Source organism: Bacillus rossius (assembly GCF_032445375.1).
Source record: "Bacillus rossius redtenbacheri isolate Brsri chromosome 4 unlocalized genomic scaffold, Brsri_v3 Brsri_v3_scf4_2, whole genome shotgun sequence".
NCBI classification, from domain to species: Eukaryota; Metazoa; Arthropoda; class Insecta; order Phasmatodea; family Bacillidae; genus Bacillus; species Bacillus rossius.
The window spans coordinates 32,707,646-32,729,720 of NW_026962011.1; the positions used below are offsets into that span (position 1 = coordinate 32,707,646).

General features: G+C 41.8%; 1 protein-coding gene across 1 annotated transcript in view; it reads right to left on the reverse strand.

Annotated features, from left to right (window-relative positions):
- Positions 1–14,878, reverse strand: part of LOC134542002 (venom protease-like) — a 31,317-nt gene extending 16,439 nt beyond the window's left edge. The window contains exon 1 of the mRNA XM_063385790.1: positions 14,712–14,878. The gene's annotated coding sequence lies outside the window, so the exon portion shown is untranslated. The remainder of the gene's footprint in view (positions 1–14,711) is intronic.
- Positions 14,879–22,075: the final 7,197 nt, after the last annotated feature.

Below are 22,075 nucleotides of genomic sequence, written 5' to 3' on the forward strand. Positions count from 1 at the left end.
CCTCTCGAGAGGGGCTGTCGTACAAACAAAGATGCAGTTGCAAAACATAGCATTAAATAAGTCAAGGTTTGGCCTTGGAATACAACAAAGTAAACATAAATGTACCCTCCAAAAAACATATCTGATTAGACTTGCCTCTATACTGCCCCAACCCCCAACTCCTTGACCTTTTGGAGCCGCGCTTGCTACAGTGCTGTGCAGACTTCTTCCTAGTTCTTTGTTCCAGTTAAAGTTGTATAAGCCCGTCGACTCAGATTTATGCGATGTGATTTTTTTAACATCTCGTGAACTCATGTATGTGTATGGGATTACAACCCTGAGGCGAATCAAGCAGAGCTTGACGAACACTCTCGGGCATCACCTGCATGTGTCCAGGGACGTGGGGTGAAAAGACTTTAAGGGAGAGAGCAACCACTAGACGCTGTGGGGAGGTCGTGGGAGTACCCTGAGAAAACCAATTCCACCAACCACGTACGAAACTCCCGACTCAGATCCCCAAGAGTTCGAACCAAACAGACACGCTACGATTCCACGGTATCCGTTACCAACACGCCAGCCCCCAGAGTCATGCGTTTAATTCGAAACCTTTTTCTGCCTTTCCTGTTGGGAACTGAGAGTTGAAGTTGCGGATTGGAAAGTTTCTCTCAGAAGTCGCTCCTGATTGTATCATGTTTATACCTGTCTGTTTAAGACTTTAAGGAGAGAGAATTGGGCAAAATGTATTTTCTCGTTCGGATATGATACGGTAAAACATGCTGCTACACTATAAAATATATATTTGATTTTTTTTTTCGAAACATAAATTAAAGTAAATACCTATACAACTATATGGGTAGTTAAACGTTCGGATATGGGACATTTCCTATGCAATCCACTTTTTCATATACAAATTTAGAAGAGATACGAAGAATATACGTATAGTAAGGCGAGAAAAATGTTTTTATTGACAGTATGAATTTACTACATAGCTACTTAACTTTTTCACATGATCGCCATTCAGTTCCAAGAACTTTTCGTTTCTTTAACACCTCTGCATAACAGTTCGCCACCTGGGAATAAACGGACGCTTTGTTCATGGTAACTTTACATCGGTTAATAACTTCCAGTGCATATTATGACACACTACCAGAGTGCACCGCGGTGCATTGGTCCGGTGCTGATCACTGGAGGGAGGTGAGGCTCTCTCTCGCCGGTCGGTGGGCCCAACGGCGAACTCTGAGTCAGACCGGCGCTACTTCAAAGGTCCACACACACCATCATGTACATTAGGTTCACACCTCAAAATTTGCATCAATACTCCTCCAGGCAGGTAATCCCGTTAGGGGATAGTCCTGGTTAGGAGAAAGATGGGTCTTTTACGTGCCTGACACTGTTACCAGAGCCTAACATGGGTTCCTAGAACCGGGAAATAGATTCGCCATTTCCAATCGCGGCATGTTACTGGAGAGCGCCCGGCTATGTCGAGAGGTTGAGGAGACCCATCCCAACTTCGGCCCCACTGAAACACCCCCAGCTCCGCCGTCCACCCCCAGACCTCCAACAGAGCCAGCCTCCTCTGAGGGATCTGAGTAGCAACGACACGGAACCATACCTCTCACATCCCTGGGACCCCTCGGTCACCCAGTTACTAACACACACACACCATCAGTACGAACTGACCGTTCGCTGACTCGTCATTCGGAACTGCCGTGTGTGGGAACAGCGTCTCTCCAGGCCAAACAACCAGTCCATCAGCTGAGTGTTGTGGCAGACATATTCGTTTATACTATTTGGTTACTTTGCTATTCTTTTTTTTTTACTAACTAAAAGCGCAACTGCAATTACAACATCCAAAGTTTCTTCCATATTCTACGATGAAACGATACATCCAACAGCAAACAGCAACCACGAGACTGACAGCTTCGAGAAAGGCTTCAGTTCAGTCCAAACTGTCAGTTCAGACTTACGTTCTGGACCAAGCACCTGGACTGATCGTGTGTGTGTGTGTTGGAGGGGGGGGGGGGTGGTTCCTTGAAACGCGCAGCGAACGTGGGTCGCACAGACGTAAAAACCTAACAGTCAGTGTATCGGAATCCTCGCCTACACCTTTGAATATATATACTGTATAGAAGTCGCCAGCCCAGGTTAAAATTTCTAATACGTGTTTGAGGTAGTTTGTTAATTCACCGCCGCAATCGCCACCATCTCTAGGGCATCGACTTGTGGTGGTCCCTAGCGGAGAAGTGTCGAACTCTTCAAACACCCCTTCCCCTCCCGCTGAACGACCTTGAGCTGCAGTGAATGATGGATGAGGGGTGCGGGGAATGACAGCGGGCGACAGTGCTGCGCTCTAACGTGTAAATAACAACTAAGACGATACAGGGCGTTACGGCAGCGCACTGCAGCGGTGAAGTTCCCAAGCTGCTCATCATACGCGCATGAAAAACGTAGAGTAAATCCTATCCACTCGCGACTTCTATACAGTATATATATTCAAAGCCTACACGAAGTTCCCTCCGTGTTCGGAGAATTCTCCGCTGTCACCGGGGCGACCCGCCGCCCTCTGACGGTCGCCGCATGCTTAAACGGTCGACCTATCGAAGCATGCCATCGAAGTGAGTCGATTCACGCCTGATGAATTATTCCACACCTGATCTCCTGTCACACCTACGCGGTAATCCTTGAACGTGAGGGACAGTCACCATTGAAGAAAGTGGCACAGCAGTCAACCTGTCAAGGCCACGAAGGAAATACCCCTAGCTACGTATACCATATTAGATTCAACAGTTTAAATCTCCTAACATTTATTTTAAAGTGTGTGGATTTGAGCGTATTGTAAAATAAATCTGTGAATGTTCACGAGTCTTCTTCCGTACAATATATGAGTAGGCTCTAGCTTACCGTGTTTTAGCAAAAAAGAAAAGGTCTGGGCGCAAAATATAATTTTGCGATAAGTAATGGTCTCTACCATGGACAAAGTCGAGACCCCTCCCATCCAGGATTTAACAGAAAAAATAACTAGTGAAGACAGAATAAGAAAATTATAGCAACTTAGTTACATAAGGTTAAAGAGAGATTAATTTCGAAGTATTATTGTAATTTTGATAGTGGACTACAATAATGAATTTCCTCCCCCATCTAGCCCAACATGTCTCCTACACCGAAGCGACCGGAATTGTGTTTCCAAGCAGAGTTTATTTAATGCCGTTCTCACACGTGTTACTTGTAAGTTTGTATTTAATACAAACTTAGCATTTGTGTTTCATGTTAAAAAAAAAACTTTAATGTAGATTAAATTATGACTTGTTTTAAAAAAAAATCATCAAGTAACTGACTCATAAAATTATTAAATATAACAAAATAAAAACCAAACTATAAAATGTTATTTTTTTTCTTTTCTCGAGCAAAATCATTAGCTACTTAAATTCCTATCTGTAAACGTTGGACTTCTAAAAGTCTACTGTTCCCTGAGATTTCAATGTGACAATTTTCTTTTAAAACTGAATTATAAAGACAACTTAATCCTGAAAGAATGAAATGAAATAAATAATGGATCCACTGTAACACCCCCCCCCCTTATTTTCCCCCCCCAAAATCCTAGCTAAGTCTGTTTCACTACTTAAGAGAAGCGTGTAGTTATTAGCTTATTAATGACATATTAAAATTCAGTGTGCTGCCAGGCAGTGGCGTAGCCAGGATTTGTGTATGGGGGGTGTTAAGAAGCATGCCCCCCCCCCCCCCCGTATTAAAGCGGGGGATCCGGGGGACCTCCCCCGGTATAATTTGGATTTTAAGGTGTAAAATAGTGCTATTTTAGCAGTTTTCGGTACTTAAATTTAAATATTGTAATGGTAAAAATTGTATTAATTTTAATATGAAATTTGTTTGAGTGATGAATAAGAAATTAATTAAAGAATGTGCTAAGGGGGGGGGGGTTTGAACCCCTAACCCCCCCCCCCCCCCCCTGCTACGCCCTAGCTGCCAGGCCACTCCTTGCAGAGCGATGGCTGAGCTGCACAGTGGGGGATGCTAGGTGGGGTGGGATTAGGGGGGAATATTGACCCCTGAAGTTATGAAAAAAAACATGCGAGATCTCGTGAGGGCATTGATGTTATTTCGGGTGAGCGACACTGGAATAACAAAACCACAAAGGTTGCGATGAATGTTGAGAATGATAGTAACTGTTGTTGGCGTGAGTTTTTTTTTGAATGCTAAAAAAAAAAATCATTGTTGTTATAATCATTACGTTCGCATCTCCCGCAATGAACGCCTGCATCCGGCCGTGCTGGCTGGGCTGGAGGCCGCACGGCGACCTTGGCCTGCCCTTGTGACGTCACCGCCGAGCCGGACCAGCGGCCCGGGAGCAGGCGTCACTGCGGTCGGCTCGCGCGCGCTGGTGTCGCGTGGTTCCGGCGGCCGCCGCAGGAGTCTCCGGGCGCTGCTGCGCGCCGAGACCGCGGACACACTCCCCTCCCACGGGAAGCCTTCATTTCACAGACGAGAGAGCCACACCCGAAGTTCATGCTCGCTTTTATTTATTTATTTGTTTATTTATTTATTTATTTAATATCCTTTGACCCCATTTCTGGGGTATGATACATGTAAAGTACATATAAAAAAATATATATAAAGTTTCATAAACACAAAACACAAAATATACTATTTCACAATTCCGTTCAATCTCATTGTATAAACCGGTGTGGCATTAAATTTTGCTGTCGATTAGGATAGGTTAGATACATTATAAATACTTAAAAACATTGTGGATGGTTGGTTATATTAGGTAAGTAGGTACAGCTACATTAAAAATACTGTAAAATCATTTTATGGTTGCTTAGCAATTAACTTTTTAATATGTAGCTATCCAGGGCTAGGAAACCGTTTACATGATTTCACAGTATATTTAATGTAGCTATCCTAACCAAATCAACCGTCCACAATGTTTTAAAGTATTTATAATGTAGCTAACCTAACCTAATTGACCATTAGTTATCATGAGTTACAATGAACAAAAAAAAAAAAAAAAAACGAAGATGCACGATTGGGGATTTGGCTCTCTCGGCTGTGAAAAGAAGGTTTCTCCCCTCCCACACCTCTTCCAATTTTTTTTCTCCCATTAAAAATATTTGGACATGTAAATACAAATATGTTTTCAATCATGTCATACTATCAAAGTTAATTTTTGGTCTGAGCTATCTCAAAGTTTTAATCTCAATTTTGAAAATGCTAGATGGAAATTTTTGAAATTGTTATTATATTTGTGCATTTAAAATTTTTTTGGCAAAGCAAAAATTAAAAATCACAATAATATTCATTACGTAATGAAATAAATACTTAATACTTTAAGTAATAGACACATAATTTCATTTTTACACATAAAATGTTTTCGCTTACGACATTCATATTAATATTTTTTTTATTTTTAATTTTTATTTTTATAACCTCTTTATTCGACCATGTGATCTTCGCTAATTTAAAGAATCATTGTGACTGGAAATTTATGTAATTTTGTCATTTTCGTTTTTGCTAGGGACGATTTTGATTGGCATATTTTAGGACCAGTCATAGATGCAAAATATTTTTGATGTAAACTCAAGTCGTCTTAACTTTTCCAACGAACATAGCTGCGCTAGTGACGTTTTAGGTGACGTCGTAACCTTCCAACTTTATTTGACACGCCGTGTTGGCAGGTGACAGTGTGACAGTGACAGCGCTTTGACCGACCAACAGCCGCAACAGCCACTTGGCGGTGACATGTCAACCCGCAGCTCTGCCTCCGGCTGGAAGAGGCCTGTTTCTTCAGCGCATGCGCGAACACATCCCATGAACACAACCCCTCACCCCCCCCCCCCCCCCCCATCAAAAGAAGTAACTCACAAATTTGCTTATTTATTTAACTTCTCTCGTTACGCTTGCGCACTAACACACCCTGCTGTTTCCAAACCCTGTTTTCCCACTCGCGACTTTCGCATTGGTTTTCCCAGCACTCTCTCCGCCTCTGTTTGGTTAGGTTCTCCTGTGTCCTTCTCTTCGTACTTCGCGGAGTTGCAGCCGTGGCACAAGACAAACCCGGTACAGCCGCGATGCATGCGGACATATTTACAATAACCAAATATTAATAGCGACCTAAAGCGTACAGGGCTTGCCCTGAAACGCACTTAGCTAATGTGCCAATTCTGTCTTTCCACACCACTAACAGTCTGAGCTCCAAATATGATGGCGAATCCGTTATTTGTGGGCTTTGGTATTTGGACCGAAGTACAAAGTTACTAAGGTCTTAAATGCGTATGTTCTCAGAGAATTAGAGTATGAAAAAGGTTTCTAAACACTAATATTTATTGGTAGTAATCAAAGGCGTACGTAAAATTTTATTTTCTGTTGGAGGCGGGGAATAGAACCACTGTGTCTGCTGTTTCCCCATCGTACGGCCCACGCAACCGACGTTTCACTCTGAATTGCAACAAGCATCTTCAGCGCGGCTCAACTTCGAAAGCTTTATTTATTTGACACTGGCCGCGAACGTAAACTCTGAAGATGAGTCACCCGTCGAACTGGACAGCTGTGCTTCAAGGCCATTTCCTTTCGCACCAACACTCTTAGTTCATGACACTGCGCTAGCAATACAATTAAATTCTTAAAAAAACGATCAAGATAAACAATATGACACAGAGGAATGAATAAATTTCTGTTATATTTTCCATTTAAGATAGTCATCAAGTATTTAGCCAAACACTAAAATAAAATCATAGCAAACTTTTAATGTGTTTAAAATTAAATGTATTAATATACGAATTTACTTTAGCTCAGGGTATAATTCAAACTTTCTTTCTTCCAGACGTCTGATTTTATTTCACAGATATGTAGTCGAATATTTCCTCCACAGTTCCAAAATAAGAATAAAAGTACAAAATAAACAAAATGTTAATAAAAGTTCACCAATCAATTAAGAAACGAAATTTTCTTATTTAGGCAATATCAGTCTGCCCTGAAGAAGCAACAAACGCTGCGAAAGAAAGAAATGGATTTAGTCTAAACGACTAGTTGGAAACCGAAATATTAGTGTTTAGCTAGCTTTTGCTTAATAATTCGAACTCTAATACTATATATTCACACTATAAAGTAATACCATTGATGTTGCTCAGGAGCACCCGGACGGAGCAGACCTCTGCAGAGCAGTGGGGAGGTGGTCTGGGTTCAGACCTCGGGGAAGACATGCATTTTAACTGTAGGAAAACATTCAGTAACGCAGACACAGTTTGTACGCCACCACTTTCCCCGTCAGCCTAACGATGAAACGACCTAAGCTCGAGTTCGTTCAAAATCTTAAATACACGAAAGTTCTTCACTGATTGCTTTGAAATTTTGACACAACGTTGCATTCGAATACATGGCGTGTTTTTATATACATAGGCCTATGTTAAGTAAAAATATATATAGTTAAAACTATATTTAAATGTTATGTAAAGATAAAGATATAGATAGAGATATATATTTAGCAATAGAACGAGGGAAATTTATATATATATATATATATATATATATATATATATAGAGATATATATATATAGAGAGAGAGAGAGAGAGAGAGAGAGAGAGTGTGTGTGTGTTGAAGAGCGATATAGATAGGGAGATAGAGAGAAACATAGATACACTGATATAGTGATAGATTTTTATACCTATATAGAGAGAAATATAGTGAGATTTATAGAGGGACATATATAGAGATATTCTTTGTATATTTGTATATGTGTACCTACTTGAAAAAAAATTACAAAAAAACAATTGAAAGAGGCGTTAGCAACGCATGCCAGGCATTAGCTAGAAAAATAAATAAACATTGTCAGGAAACGTCTCTTAAGGTATTTAGAAAACGCAGGCAATCTCGCCTGACTTGATCACCGACCCACTACTGCTTGGCTTCTGGGCCTAGGCCACCTTTTTGAAAAAAAGGATGTGCCCGACATTTCGGTGAGCCTTTTTGCAGCCTTCCTCAGAGTGGTTAACTGACACAAAACATATTTGAATATTTCTCCTACTCGTAATTTGAGCATTGCTTGAATTGTTTGATTAAATGTTATTATTATCAGTCTGTCATATGAAATACTCAAACATGTGCTGCAATTACTACAGACCTGCAAAATTCGCGGATTCATTTCGTGATATGCTACAATTCAAATAATTATACCTTAGCGCTGCTTCTACCAATGGTTCACTGTTAATCTGGATTAATGAGGGCCAATTAGAGATCCTCGCTCAAAGACGTGTCGAATCACAGACACTCAGTCGAGACGACTCACAAGTCAGCAGCCAATGAACAGGTGGCATTTGCCCGAGTGTGTAGAGTGTAGTAGAGTCTATCCTGGAGGTCATTGAACCCGCGAATTTTTCCGGCCTCTAGAAATTACAGTATAAAGTGGCATGTTATGATTGGCAGCCGTCTGCGAGATAAGCATCAACTGTCCCATTTGACCGCGCCATTCAGGACTCACATGCTCCCACACTGGAGGCTGTGGTTCGCGTGCTGACAAGCTGACGTGCAACTGAAAGCAACTCAGCCAGTTACGAAACACAAACAACGCTACAGTGTTTTAACACAAAGGTATCCTTTCGCGAAAAATACATGGGATTAGTTATGATTTATAAAATCCACCGAGGGACTTTTTTTTTGGTATACTTGTTTTACAGGTCTTCATAGGTTGTTAACCCTTTGAAGCAAAAAATCCTCCGAACGAAAACTTCGCTAATGAAACGGTCGGACATGTGAAGGACACCAGTCGGTGGAGTGAGGTGCGTTTAGCGAACGTGAAGTTACGCAATGTGATTGGCTACGCTGCAGACGTTTGGGGGGGGGGGGGGGTGTAGGGGGAAGGAACGGTGCCAAATGTCACGGTCAGGTGCTTCACTCCTTCAGAGAGAGTCGCTCGGCCGAAGAACACGTTTATAAACAGAAGCGGAGACAGAAGATTCGCGGGCTTATTAATAGGCACGTGTTCACTTCAATCAATTGCTTTGGCACAGCAAACGATAGTTTTTTTTTACGGCAAAGACAGGATTTGTTTGGACACAAACCACTGCAAGGTTATGTTTGATATATATATATATATATATATATATATATATATATATATATATATTATCAGCAGAGTAAAACTTGCAGTGTCATTGAAATAGCCACAAAAACTATGGTATTGGCGAGTTAAGTGTACGTTACAAGCCAGAGTATTGTAAGCACAGATAAATAATATAGCATCGGAAATCATAATGTAATGTTAGATTTAGTTAAATTTAGAAAAAATTGAAAATTGCATTTTCAATAAAGAAGGGGTTTTCTAATAATAAATGAGTGTCATGTAAATATATGGTGGGTCACATTCAAGGTGTGAAGTTTAGTTTTACCGTTAAATAACCTTCCGGATTCTCCACACACACACACACACACAAATTATTTTTCTGTCACTTGAGTTGGAATTTTAAAAATTCGTTTTGACATTCATTCGTATGAGCCAACATGTTTAGCACTTACAATTTCAACGTACTCTCTGAGTGATACAAACTCAAACGCGTGTTTTAAATATTTTATATATAAAAGCAAACATTTTTAAAATTATTTTCTTGTTTGACTGAGCTTATTTATAACATGATTATAAAACATATTTTGCAAAACCCGCGACCCCGGAGAAACCCCTGAATGGTCACCGCATGGGGAGCCATAAGAAAAGAAACGGGCTCCCCATTTGGAAGCCAACCTGGAAGGGTTTTTTTACCATCCACCGTCTCTTTGGTAGCCTGACTTGTTGCAAGGGATTATATTCATACCAGAAAAATGCCGCCATTTTGTCTGGGCAATCCGCCTTGGAGGATCCGAGGCGCGAACCCGGGTCCTACAAGTCACAAGGCAGGCGCTCTACCCCAAAGCCAGAGTGGTAGAGCGGTGACCTGCAGTCTTCTTAACACTAACAAGATGTTATTACAAGAGTGTTCTGTAGTTTTGGATCCACATGTTTATTTATGACAGTTTATTTGGGGTATGCTGTGTAGTGACTGAGTGTTTAGTATTCGCCAGTGATATGTAACATCTAACATGTGTTATCATATTGAAAATATACTTATAATACAAAAAAGACCCATATTGATAACATTAATTAAACAGTTCATTCAATACGGTTTCCCTTGCCATCCGCCATAGATAGCAGTAACGCATTCACGAAATTACACCTACCAATTGCGGTATGCCGAGGTGTTACACATAAATAAATATAGTTTAAAAAACTAAAGAAACATGCTTTTAAAGATTATCAAACTAAAAAGTAAAAAATAATTTTAAAATTTAATTTATGACAATAGTATATAAGCAATACTAGTATAAATGAGAAAAAAGCTTGAGGCGCTTTGTGCCATATTTTTTTTATATTAAGCGCCCCATGCTTTTTTCTCATTTATACTAGTATTGCTTATATACTATTGTCATAAATTAAATTTTAAAATTATTTTTTACTTTTTAGTTTGATAATCTTTAAAAGCATGTTTCTTTAGTTTTTTAAACTATATTTATTTTTAACTTTTTAGTTTGATATTCTTTAAAAGCATGTTTTTTTAGTTTTTTAAACTATATTTATTTTTAACTTTTTAGTTTGATATTCTTTAAAAGCATGTTTTTTTAGTTTTTTAAACTATATTTATGTATAATTATCATAGGGAAATGAGTTACCGACACTACCTATTACCATCTGAGATAACTATTTGGAGTTGCAACGTTACAAAGAAATGGTAAAGTCTCTCCGAATCATTTACAGTTAGATGTATGGATATAATCTTAGAATTTACGGGAAAAAAAATTTTATTCGGCGTGGCCGGGAGTAGAACCCACGACCGCTGAATCCGAAAGTTGACGTCACTGAAGTCGCGCGCCTTAGACCGCCCGGCTAACGAACATAATGAAATTAATGGGACATTTTACAGTGATAAGCCGCTCACTCTTAGTCGAAAGAGTTACAGACGGACAGACAAACGTACAGGTGAAGCTAATATAAAGCATGTAATAATAATAAAAATAGTTAAGCAAGCTGAAAGGCTAGCACAGAGGAAGGAACAATTGAAACTGGTAAAAGTATGTGCTTTGCAAGAAAAGAAAACTTAGTCGAAAGAGTTACAGACGGACAGACAAACATACAGGTGAAGCTAATATAAAGCATGTAAAAAAAAGACGCTATTGATCTCAAACCAGCTCACAGTTTATATTACCAAATTCAGGGACAACTTTCAAACACACAGATTTTGTGGCCTACAGCAGCAATGACGATTTTGTTCAAAGAACAAGATGCTACCAAAGGTGGAATAATAGCCGCATAAAAAATCACAAGAAAAATAGAAAATTATTATTTTTATATAAATAAGTGAGCATCGGGCCCTGCTACCAAAAGTAGATCCTATATGCTATATTAGGCCTAGTACTTTACAAAAGTAAAAATAATAATTACAGGCAAAAGCTCTGTCATAAACAGGTGGGATTTTTTAAAATAAATAATTAGATCAAAGAAATGTTTTGTTACAAGTGCTACGAACTATGGTAATAATTATGTTTCATTTTTAATCTGCTGTTATGAACATTCCAGCCATATAGTTTGGTAAACAGTATTTTGGTTTAATTGCAAAATGTACAGAAAGTGTTTTCGTGGGAAAAAATGTGTGCACTTACATGTTATCTATTTAATTTATTTTGTATATTTGCTTACTGTTATAAAATGTAAGATATGATTATTACAGAAAAGGTTATATAAAGCGTGCTTGATCTGTCTCTTAGTATGACTATGGCTATGCTTGTCTCGTTTTGGGATTTCCGATGTGCAGTTAACATTTAAATTAATTAAAATTTTGTGCTGAATTTGCAGAAAACGTTTTTGTAAGTGCCTTACCAAATATTCAAAATGACATTTTCTGTTGGAATTTAGAATGTTTAGGCGCTTATCATTTATATTTCTTACAACTATGTGCGAACGACTCCTTGTCGAGTAGGCGATTGCGTGCTCTGTTGTCATGTACTCTTCGTTTTGCGGTTTCGGTTGTCCCTCAGTTCCGGAAAACACTGGAGGTAGTCCTGGAGGTGAGGGGAGGGGGGTCAGGCATTAAGGACAGTACATAGAGTCGCGCCTAGAACATTGTAACCGCGCATATACCAGACTTTCTGGCAGGTAATGACCTTAATAACTGCAGCTACAGCACCAGCCACAATGTACGAGTAAGAGATACTTTTTAATTCGTGGAAAGGCCGACTGAATATCTGAAACCCTACTGGAGTACAATTCTGTGCAGATGCCCTATTTAAGCGAAGCAACAGTTAAATGAATAAACCTTTTTTTGTAATAGTGGGTAAAATTCAAAAGCAAGTTAATATTCTGCACAAATGTTTCAGTGTTACGAAAACTGAAATCGTTTGTCGATGACTCTGAAAGTGTACCCCGCGTGCGAACAGGCGCGACACTGGTTCCGAGGCAACGGTAATTCTGAAAAGTGGCGGAAGGCCACGCCCTCGGCAGCAAACAGGATGGAAAAGCAGCGCTGTGGAGAACGTGCAGCCAACCTCGAACTAACCGCAGCCTCGCAGCCAAGGCGACGAAGAAACTTGTTACACCGCCAAAGTCATAACGACCAATTAACAACGTTATTTTCAAAACCAAGCCAAGTGTGTGTTCGCTCCTTTGTTCAGTGGCGTCATCCCAACGCCACGCTCCTGAGAGGAGATCATGTTCTCGGGCTGTAGACGCCAACTGCTTGCCTCAGCGTTGCCAAATGTACACACTCATCGAGACAAGCTTGTCTGTGGAAGTAAATACCTGCTTTAACCCTCAAATCACTGCAATTCTGCATTTCCCTACAACAGTTTCGAGAATACACGTTAGTTAAGTCTTCAAATTGAGAACTAAAAATAACGGTCAATACGTAGCTTGCTCGCAACTATCATTCGTAAACACACTGTTTCAAAATTGCACCTTCAATTTACGAAGAACTCTGGTTACAAATTATCCAGGGATCTTCGTAAATTTACGGCTATCTTCGTGAATTTGCGGAAACTGAGTTCACTCACTGTGAACATAAATCCAAAAAAATAATTATCTCGGTATATTAAAAAAATTAAAAAAACTGGTTAAGCATACAATAAAAACACTTTTCTTTTTATCACATCTGTGTTTACATTTGCTTATAACGAATCATACAATTCTGAAGTCGAAATACGGCGTAGAATCTAAGAAGATTAAGTTATTTGAAATTACGAAGAACTCTTCGTTTATTTGAGATCAGTTCCTCGTTGAAAAGTCCGTTAATTACCTGTAGTTTCTAACAGCGCAGTAACGCGAAGCAGAGAGGAATGCAAATCAGCATTTTGACTTGGGAAAGCTGGCTGAATGATCTGAACTAGAAGCGCAGTAGAGCAGGGACTGGGGAAATTCGCGGGTTCAACGACCTCTAGGATGGACTCCACGATGCTCTGCGCGCTCGGACAACTGCCGCCAGCTCATTGGCTGTTGAACTTGCGACACCTACCTCTTCAAAGGTTAGTCTCTGGTTCGGCATTTTTCCGATCGAGCGGTTTCTCACTGTCCCAGAGTCCTACTTATTAACTGTGAGCCGATATCAGGGCCCGCACAATGGTTATGCGTATTTAAATTTTTCAGCCTACAGCGAAAATGAATCCGCGAGTTTTTTTCCCGTCTCTTCAGTATATTCTCCCGCGCAGGGCTCGCCGTAAGCTCGGGTTGAAGTTGGACCTGGGCGGTCGTGACGCAATGGTGCTTGCAGGCTCACTGGGAGGTGGACTTTCCCGCTGTCGCCTGCTCTGCCTTTGCAGCAGGGACGACAGTCTGACACCATCCGGGCCAACAAGTTTCCCGCAACAGAAAACGAGCCAATCTACATACAGACGAGAGCATCTTGTACGTAACAACGAAGATGAAGTCTATGAAGTATGCAGTTCGTGTGAGCCTACCATACTTAGGTGTTGGACAGTATCGTTGTATCAATAACTTGTAGGTTGGACTTTAATGGTTTATGTCCGGTTTCAGTTCATACCGGTTACACGTACCGACTTTTTGAGTGGATGAACTTTCGCAAAATGAAACACATTATATCTATAACTCATTTTTTGCACAATTAGCTAGCAAAAATGCAAGTTAAACTTTTTTGTGCAGTATGGATAAGGAGAATGAATTTGAATATAAAACTCGTAATTATTTAGTTATAAAGTGAATTTTGCTGGATGCTGTGTGATATGTTTTAATTTCTATCAGAAATAAAAAAAAATATTTTATTTAATATCAGAATTTTATGATTTTAAAAGACTAAATAAAATAAAATAAAATTTTCTGAGAGAATTTTAAACTGTACGACGGACTAGTCACCAGCATTGCCTTTAAACCCAAACATTTTCAGTCATTTATTCAATTTGATTCTCTCTATCCATACTGCACAAAAAATAATTGCTTGAGCCAATCCACCCAGCACATCGGCGGCTGACTTGCGAGACGTCTCGACTAGGCCCGTGGTTAGATACTTCTGTGACTGACTGAGATCTCGTCTCGGCCCAGAGTCCTTCAGACGAACCACGTGCCAACAGCAGCAGCATCGCAAAGTTATAGTTATTTGTATCTCCTACCATAACAGTGTTGCGGAATGAATGCGCGGATTTTTTCCGGCCTCTGCACTGCAGGAGCTGCAGCAGAGCGGAGCAGAGCACTCACCCAGGTCGGCGCGGCAGCACGCTCCCACGCTCTCACGCTCTCACGCTCCCACGCTCGGCGCCTCGCTGCACGACTCCCTGCACTGGACCACGTGGAGACACTGCCAGCACTTGGCCCTGCCGCGGCCTCCGCGCTGGTTAAATAGTGGCGCGCGCAGCCGGCTTCCAGGAGCTCCTGCCAGGGCTGCTACTCGCGCGAGCTCCGGTACGCCACTCTCGCGCGGCGCGGAACACTCGCGCGAGCTCCGGTACGCCACTCTGGCGCGGCGCGGAACACTCGCGCGAGCTCCGGTACGCCACTCTGGCGCGGCGCGGAACACTCGCGCGAGCTCCGGTACGCCACTCTCGCGCGGCGCGGAACACTCGCGCGAGCTCCGGTACGCCACTCTGGCGCGGCGCGGAACACTCGCGCGAGCTCCGGTACGCCACTCTGGCGCGGCGCGGAACACACGCGCGAGCTCCGGTACGCCACTCTCGCGCGGCGAGCTCCGGTACGCCACTCTCGCGCGGCGCGGAACACTCGCGCGAGCTCCGGTACGCCACTCTGGCGCGGCGCGGAACACTCGCGCGAGCTCCGGTACGCCACTCTGGCGCGGCGCGGAACACACGCGCGAGCTCCGGTACGCCACTCTCGCGCGGCGAGCTCCGGTACGCCACTCTCGAGCGGCGCGGAACACTCGCGCGAGCTCCGGTACGCCACTCTGGCGCGGCGCGGAACACACGCGCGAGCTCCGGTACGCCACTCTCGCGCGGCGAGCTCCGGTACGCCACTCTCGAGCGGCGCGGAACACTCGCGCGAGCTCCGGTACGCCACTCTGGCGCGGCGCGGAACACACGCGCGAGCTCCGGTACGCCACTCTCGCGCGGCGAGCTCCGGTACGCCACTCTGGCGCGGCGCGGAACACTCGCGCGAGCTCCGGTACGCCACTCTCGCGCGGCGCGGAACACTCGCGCGAGCTCCGGTACGCCACTCTGGCGCGGCGCGGAACACTCGCGCGAGCTCCGGTACGCCACTCTGGCGCGGCGCGGAACACACGCGCGAGCTCCGGTACGCCACTCTCGCGCGGCGAGCTCCGGTACGCCACTCTCGCGCGGCGAGCTCCGGTACGCCACTCTCGCGCGGCGCGGAACACTCGCGCGAGCTCCGGTACGCCACTCTGGCGCGGCGCGGAACACTCGCGCGAGCTCCGGTACGCCACTCTGGCGCGGCGCGGAACACACGCGCGAGCTCCGGTACGCCACTCTCGCGCGGCGAGCTCCGGTACGCCACTCTCGAGCGGCGCGGAACACTCGCGCGAGCTCCGGTACGCCACTCTCGCGCGGCGCGGTACACTCGCGCGAGCTCCGGCACGCCACTCACATCTGCCGGTACATTAGTAATCGAATCACCCAGTTCCATAGCCGTGATTTTGTGAATGTGTGGTTCCAGTATAGCCATCGTCTCATTTTACATAACTAAGTGTTCTCTGTAATTGAATTTTAAAAGATCTTTGATTATCATACTAAAATCACTTTCAGAACACCAACGCTTATAAATAGAAATTTAAGAACGGATTTTATTTTTAAAAAATTAAATTTTAGTTTTGTTTTTATTAAATTTTTTTTAAATTTTGATGAAATTGTTAAAACAAATAATAAATACATTTATTAATGTTATTAAATAGATAAATAAAATTCACATGTCATGCTTGTATGAAAAACCTGTGCAAATCGGCATTAGAAATAGACTAGGTGTAAACACAGTTCCTGCCGCTTCTGTGATGAGGCATGTCGAGGAAATACTTATTGTATTCCATGTTATCGATCTGGCAACAGTGGGGGGCCAAACACTCTTCACTGCACACTAAGAGTGGGACACTGTGTACTAGCTTTGATAGAAGTCGCGAGTGGATAGGATTTACTCTATGTTTTTCAGGAGCGTATTACGAGCAGCTTGGGAACTTCACCGCTGCAGGGCGCTGCCGTGACGCCCTGTATCGTCTTAGGTTGTTAATTACACGTTAGAGCGCAGCACTGTCGCCCGCTGTCATTCCCCGCATCCCCCACTAAATCATTCACTGCAGCTCAACGTCGTTCAACGGGAGGGTGGGGAAGGGGTGTTTGAAGAGTTCGACACTTGTCCGCTAGGGACCACCACAAGTCGATGCCCTAGAGATGGTGGCGATTGCGGCGGTGAATTAACCAACTACCTCAAACCGTATTAGAAATTTTAACCTGGGCTGGCGACTTCTATACAGTATATATATTCAAAGGTACTAGTTATGTTGCGCGTACCGTAGTTTGCGGCGGGCAGGCGCTGGAGTGACGCCACTCTCCCCTCCACCCCCCCCCCCCCCCCGCGGCGGGCATGCGCGCGCCGAGGTGAGTCCGTGCGCTCCGCCGGAATCCCTGATTGGACGCCGTGACGTCACGCGAGGGCTGACAATGGACCGCCTGGGACTTCCTGCCGTCCGGTCGCGAGCTGCGTTCCCCGCGTGGAGCGCGCTGGGTCGCGAGCCGGCGAGGGGCTGTTCCGTTTCACTATGCGCGCGCTCCTTCTCACAGCGGCTCAGGATACTTTCATTCACATTAGATTGTTACTGACAGGGGCGGAGCCAGGGGGGGGGGGGGTAGGGGTTCAACCCCCCCCCCCCGCCCTTTGCACCAAATATTTAATTAATTTATTATTCATCACTCAAACAAATTTCATATTAAAATTAATAAAATTTTTACCATTACAATATTTAAATTTAAGTACCAAAAACTGCTAAAATAGCACTAGTTCACACCTTAAAATCCAAATTTTCCCGGACCACCCGCTTTAATACGGTGGGAGGGGGGGGGGGGGGGGTGCGCATGCTTCTTAACACCCCCCATACACAAATCCTGGTTACGCCACTGGTTACTGAAATGGTACTTTGTCATATATAAGTGGAACTATGATTGCTTGATATTCCATGTTTAATGACAATTGAAGTTGTAACATGATAAACTTTATTTTTGTATAAATTGAAAAAAAAATGTTAAAACTTGGCAGGGGCAGTAGTAAGTTAAGATTTTTGACGAAAATAATATATATCCTATACAAGATGTATACATCATCAGTTAAAAACTTAGTGATTTCAGAACAAGTAGTGGATAACACTTTAAAGGCACTCAAAACTACTAAATGTGATGCCGATGCTAGTGGAAGTAGAAAAGTGCCAGTTTGAAAGAGGATGCCAGGTGACTAGAGACTGGAAATATTCGCGGATACATTCCGCGATAGGCTAAAATTCAAATAGTTGTACCTCAGTGCTGTCTCTACTATTGGCTCACAACTTATCTGGAGGACTCAGAGCCAATGAGAAACACTCTACCAAGGCCACTAGTTAGAACGTCTCTCAGCAGCTAATGAGCCGGTGACATCTGCCCTAGCATGCGTACAACCTGGAGTCCATCCTGGAGGTCATTGAACCCGCGAAAATTATCCGGTGCCATTAGGCCTGTCCGAACAATGATTACGTGAAGAGCAAATATAAATTATTGCGTTCTTTATAATTGTATTATTTATATGCGGGGTGGCATTCTTCGCAAACAAAATACAAACCGCTCATCAGACTGAAGTAAGGTGTGCCCGGCGCCAGCGGTTTCTTCTTTGTCATCGGCGGTCGTCTGCCAGAGAAGCCACCGCCGCATTGGCCGGGCCATTCAGGACGCGTTTGCTTCCGCGCAAAGTCGCCGTGATTCGTATACATGTGCCTGGAATAATTTCAACCAATCATCACGAAACACAAATGATCCTAACAGTGTTTTAACTCACACTTGTACTGGAAATATGTTCGCGAAAAATACATGGCCGTATTATAATTTTGTATGCAAATTCCCACACCATCTGAAGACCATTAGGTCGTAGGATAAACAGATATATTTTATTTCAAGATTATTTCAAAAATTTTCAATTTTTAATTTACATTTTCATATGAAAAACTTAATTATTTTCTCTATGCCATTTGCATGTTTGTTCTTACAACAACCCTGTACTAAATAATATATATCAATGGGTTGATAGTGTTTTGTTTTTCGGCTTGCTTTCCAGTTGTTTTTTTTCAGCATTAGAGTCCCAAGCACTACTTTTTTTTTTCTGAGGATAACAGTAGCTATTCCACGTCTTACATGAGTGATCGAATCATGAGTGGTACAGTCAGCTATTGCGAACACGCATACGCCATGCTGATAAGACTCGGCCAAAAACCAATATTTTCGGAGAAAGTCAGCACCTCTATCGATTAGTATTTAACTAAGTAGCAGTGAGATTCGAAACCCTAAAAATACTGTAATGTGTAATATTTTATCACGTGCCCATAACGAAAATAAAACAAAAAAAGCCTTAAATATTTGTAGCGCGATATTTCCTTGCAGTAAATCATCCTTACTAAGCGATTGCCTAAGGACTTGGCGGCATTGCTCAACCAGTTACCGGCTACGACCGTCCTCCAGGTAACCATAAAGCGGTCGTTGTACGAAATGAAGACCGATTGTTCTTCCATGAAGACAGTTTTATGGCTTAAGTATCCGGTACGTAATTGACCTTCAACTGAAGGAAAACAAAGGACTCTTTTAAGTTAAATCGCTTAAGCTTGCGCCATTCTCGGAAATAAACAGTTTGACACAGAGTGGGTTTGGTAGAGCGATGATTAGAGACAATGATTTATCACGGAAATATTCGACTTTTGTTTCTTAGTTTGGATACTCTTTGTTCTTGTCTCCTCTTTCGTTACTCGCTCTGACTAGCAGTAATACCTACATCGTTATGTTTTTGACTGAGCTGATGATAACACACTTGCTGTATCATATAATTATACTAGCTCGTGTGAATACAACTATGTTCTGTAAAAAAAAATATTCCAATCAAAATAGTAGTGAAAAGTTACTCTGTTTTTAAAAAGTTATCTTGTAGTGAATGCAAAAGTGTGCCAAAACACAGTATCAGTGCATCAAATTGCGCTCACAAAAATGATCAAAGCGCAGATGAAAATTTATAAATCCATTCAGATATAAATTACCTGGTAAGCAATCCATGTTGTTTTTATAGCTAAGAATAGGGAGAGGAAATGAAATGTTACACCCCATTTCGGTGCAGCAAACGCATCTATTAACTCATAAAAATAATAATCTTAATATATATAAATCCAGTGTCATGATGTTTGTTTCCAGTGAAATCTTCACCAAGTCAACCGATTTCGATGAAAATTAGTATTTATGTGTAATTTTTTTCCAACTTGAGAGATAGGATAGTTTTTATTTCGATTAATGGTCTTAATAATTTATAATTAATAATAAACTGATTATCAATGTTGATTGGTGTTATCAATCGTAAGTTTCATAAGTCTCAAACAGATGGCGCCTTAAATCAGTTTTTTTACAGACAACTGTTGTACTGTCTGACATAAATATCTCATAGATGGCTCTACGTTTCAATTCAAATTTTATTTTTCTCCATGTTGTGCACATTTTCGTTGATCAATGTACTAGGTAACCTCGCTTTTTTGTATTATTTTTTATTTTATTCTCACGTGTTTACAATTATTGATATCTATCTTCAGCTGTCAATCTACAGATATAATAATAAAACAAATAATATTAGCTAGAGAATCAAGGTTCATCAAATTTTATTTCATGTTAAAAAATTTATAAGTACATATTAATTAATTCTACCTTTCCTGCAAATTTTATAATCTAAGTTTATAAAAATTACAAAAATATCTATGTATTAAGTGTTGGTTTGCTTTTTATTTTCTCATTTTGATTGAATTTTTATTATTTTCAGTAAAATGCCACAGCAACGCGTGGCCGGGTCTGCTGGTTATTATGTAACTGTTTAGACACAGAACTATAATAACTGACGATAAATTGTTACAAGACGCACAGCGGACATAAGAAAAGAACACTTCACACATTGAAGTAAAAATAATATTTCTGACACAGTTTATAATACTTCACCAACATGAAAAACTGTAGAGACGAATCCAAACGCATGTGTGCCCTTGGGAGCGTGCAGCGTTCGGAGTTCAAGCCCAAAGAGTTACGTGTTGTTTCCTAAAGAAACAAGCTTCCTTCGCCAAGGTTAAGGGCTACTGAAGTTATAACCACGGAAAGCAACGAAAATGTCATGGATACAATACTGAGCGAGCGTAGCACTGTGTCCATATACAAGAGTTAATTAATGACACGTTTTCATTGATGTGGCAATCTTTCAAGGGACAAAGATAACAATCCATAAATAAGTTACGTTAGGCATTAATTACAGACGTGAAACGTGCGGTGATCCCGAGGTCACGAGGGAACATGCTCAAAATAAAATTTTTAGTAGAAGCGGGACTAATAAGCATGGCTAATATTGTACAGCAGAAATACGCAAAGGGTCAAGTTAAACTGCTCGCAAGCACAAAAAAAACACTATAACCAGACCAAATTTACTGTGGGAGGAAGCTAAAATAAATTAAGAAAACGGGCAAGAAATAACTTTTATTCTCATAGCTTTTGTTTTCCCACAATAACAACTTGGGTAATATCCTCATAAAATGGCCGACCATGATTGCTGTGCACACACGTGTACACTCAGAACTACATTAAAATTAATATCGCTGTTGAACTCTACGACCAGAACAAGAACGAGACGACAGGTTCTCGTCGTTAACCTTCGTGCGGGCCCAGGCTCTGCGCATGCGCGGCACAGAAGCCGGATGCGACCCGAGTGGGGAGCCCATAGAGGTAGGAACGTAACCGAAGCGGCGGGAAGACAAGGAGGTAGGAAGTTCATTACGAGCCCACGGCTCGGTAAAAAAATCCTTGCGATTAGTAATGTTTCCTGATGACTCTTCACTGAACCGCAGAATGTTTGCTATTATTTAGAATTATTTATATTAATTTCTACAAGACTTTCAAATTCTTCAAGCCATATTAGACAAATAGCCCAAGATGAAAATAAACGTAATCAAAAACAAAAGTCATCTGACAGAGTTTAATTAAGCTTAGAGCTAAAAATAACAATGGAAGTTGGTCTGGTTGTATTTCAAGATGACATATACATATTGCAGTTAAATATTTTTGTAATCTTCTTACATCCAAGGTAAAAAAAAATCAGTACTTACTCTTAACAACTCATACGAATAATTAAGCTGGTGACCATCATAAGAACCAAATGAGCTTAAGTCCTAATTTGACTTCTTTACAGGAGAGTAAAAAAAACTCGTCTATAAATAATGGTGTGTGTTTAACTTAAACCTTCAGAGACGCATGATCACCTAGGAACAACTATTGATGAATTGATTCCAAATACGACAGGTATATCCTGACTTGCAAAATGCTGTGAAATATAATTTATATTACCAATATTTTAAGGAA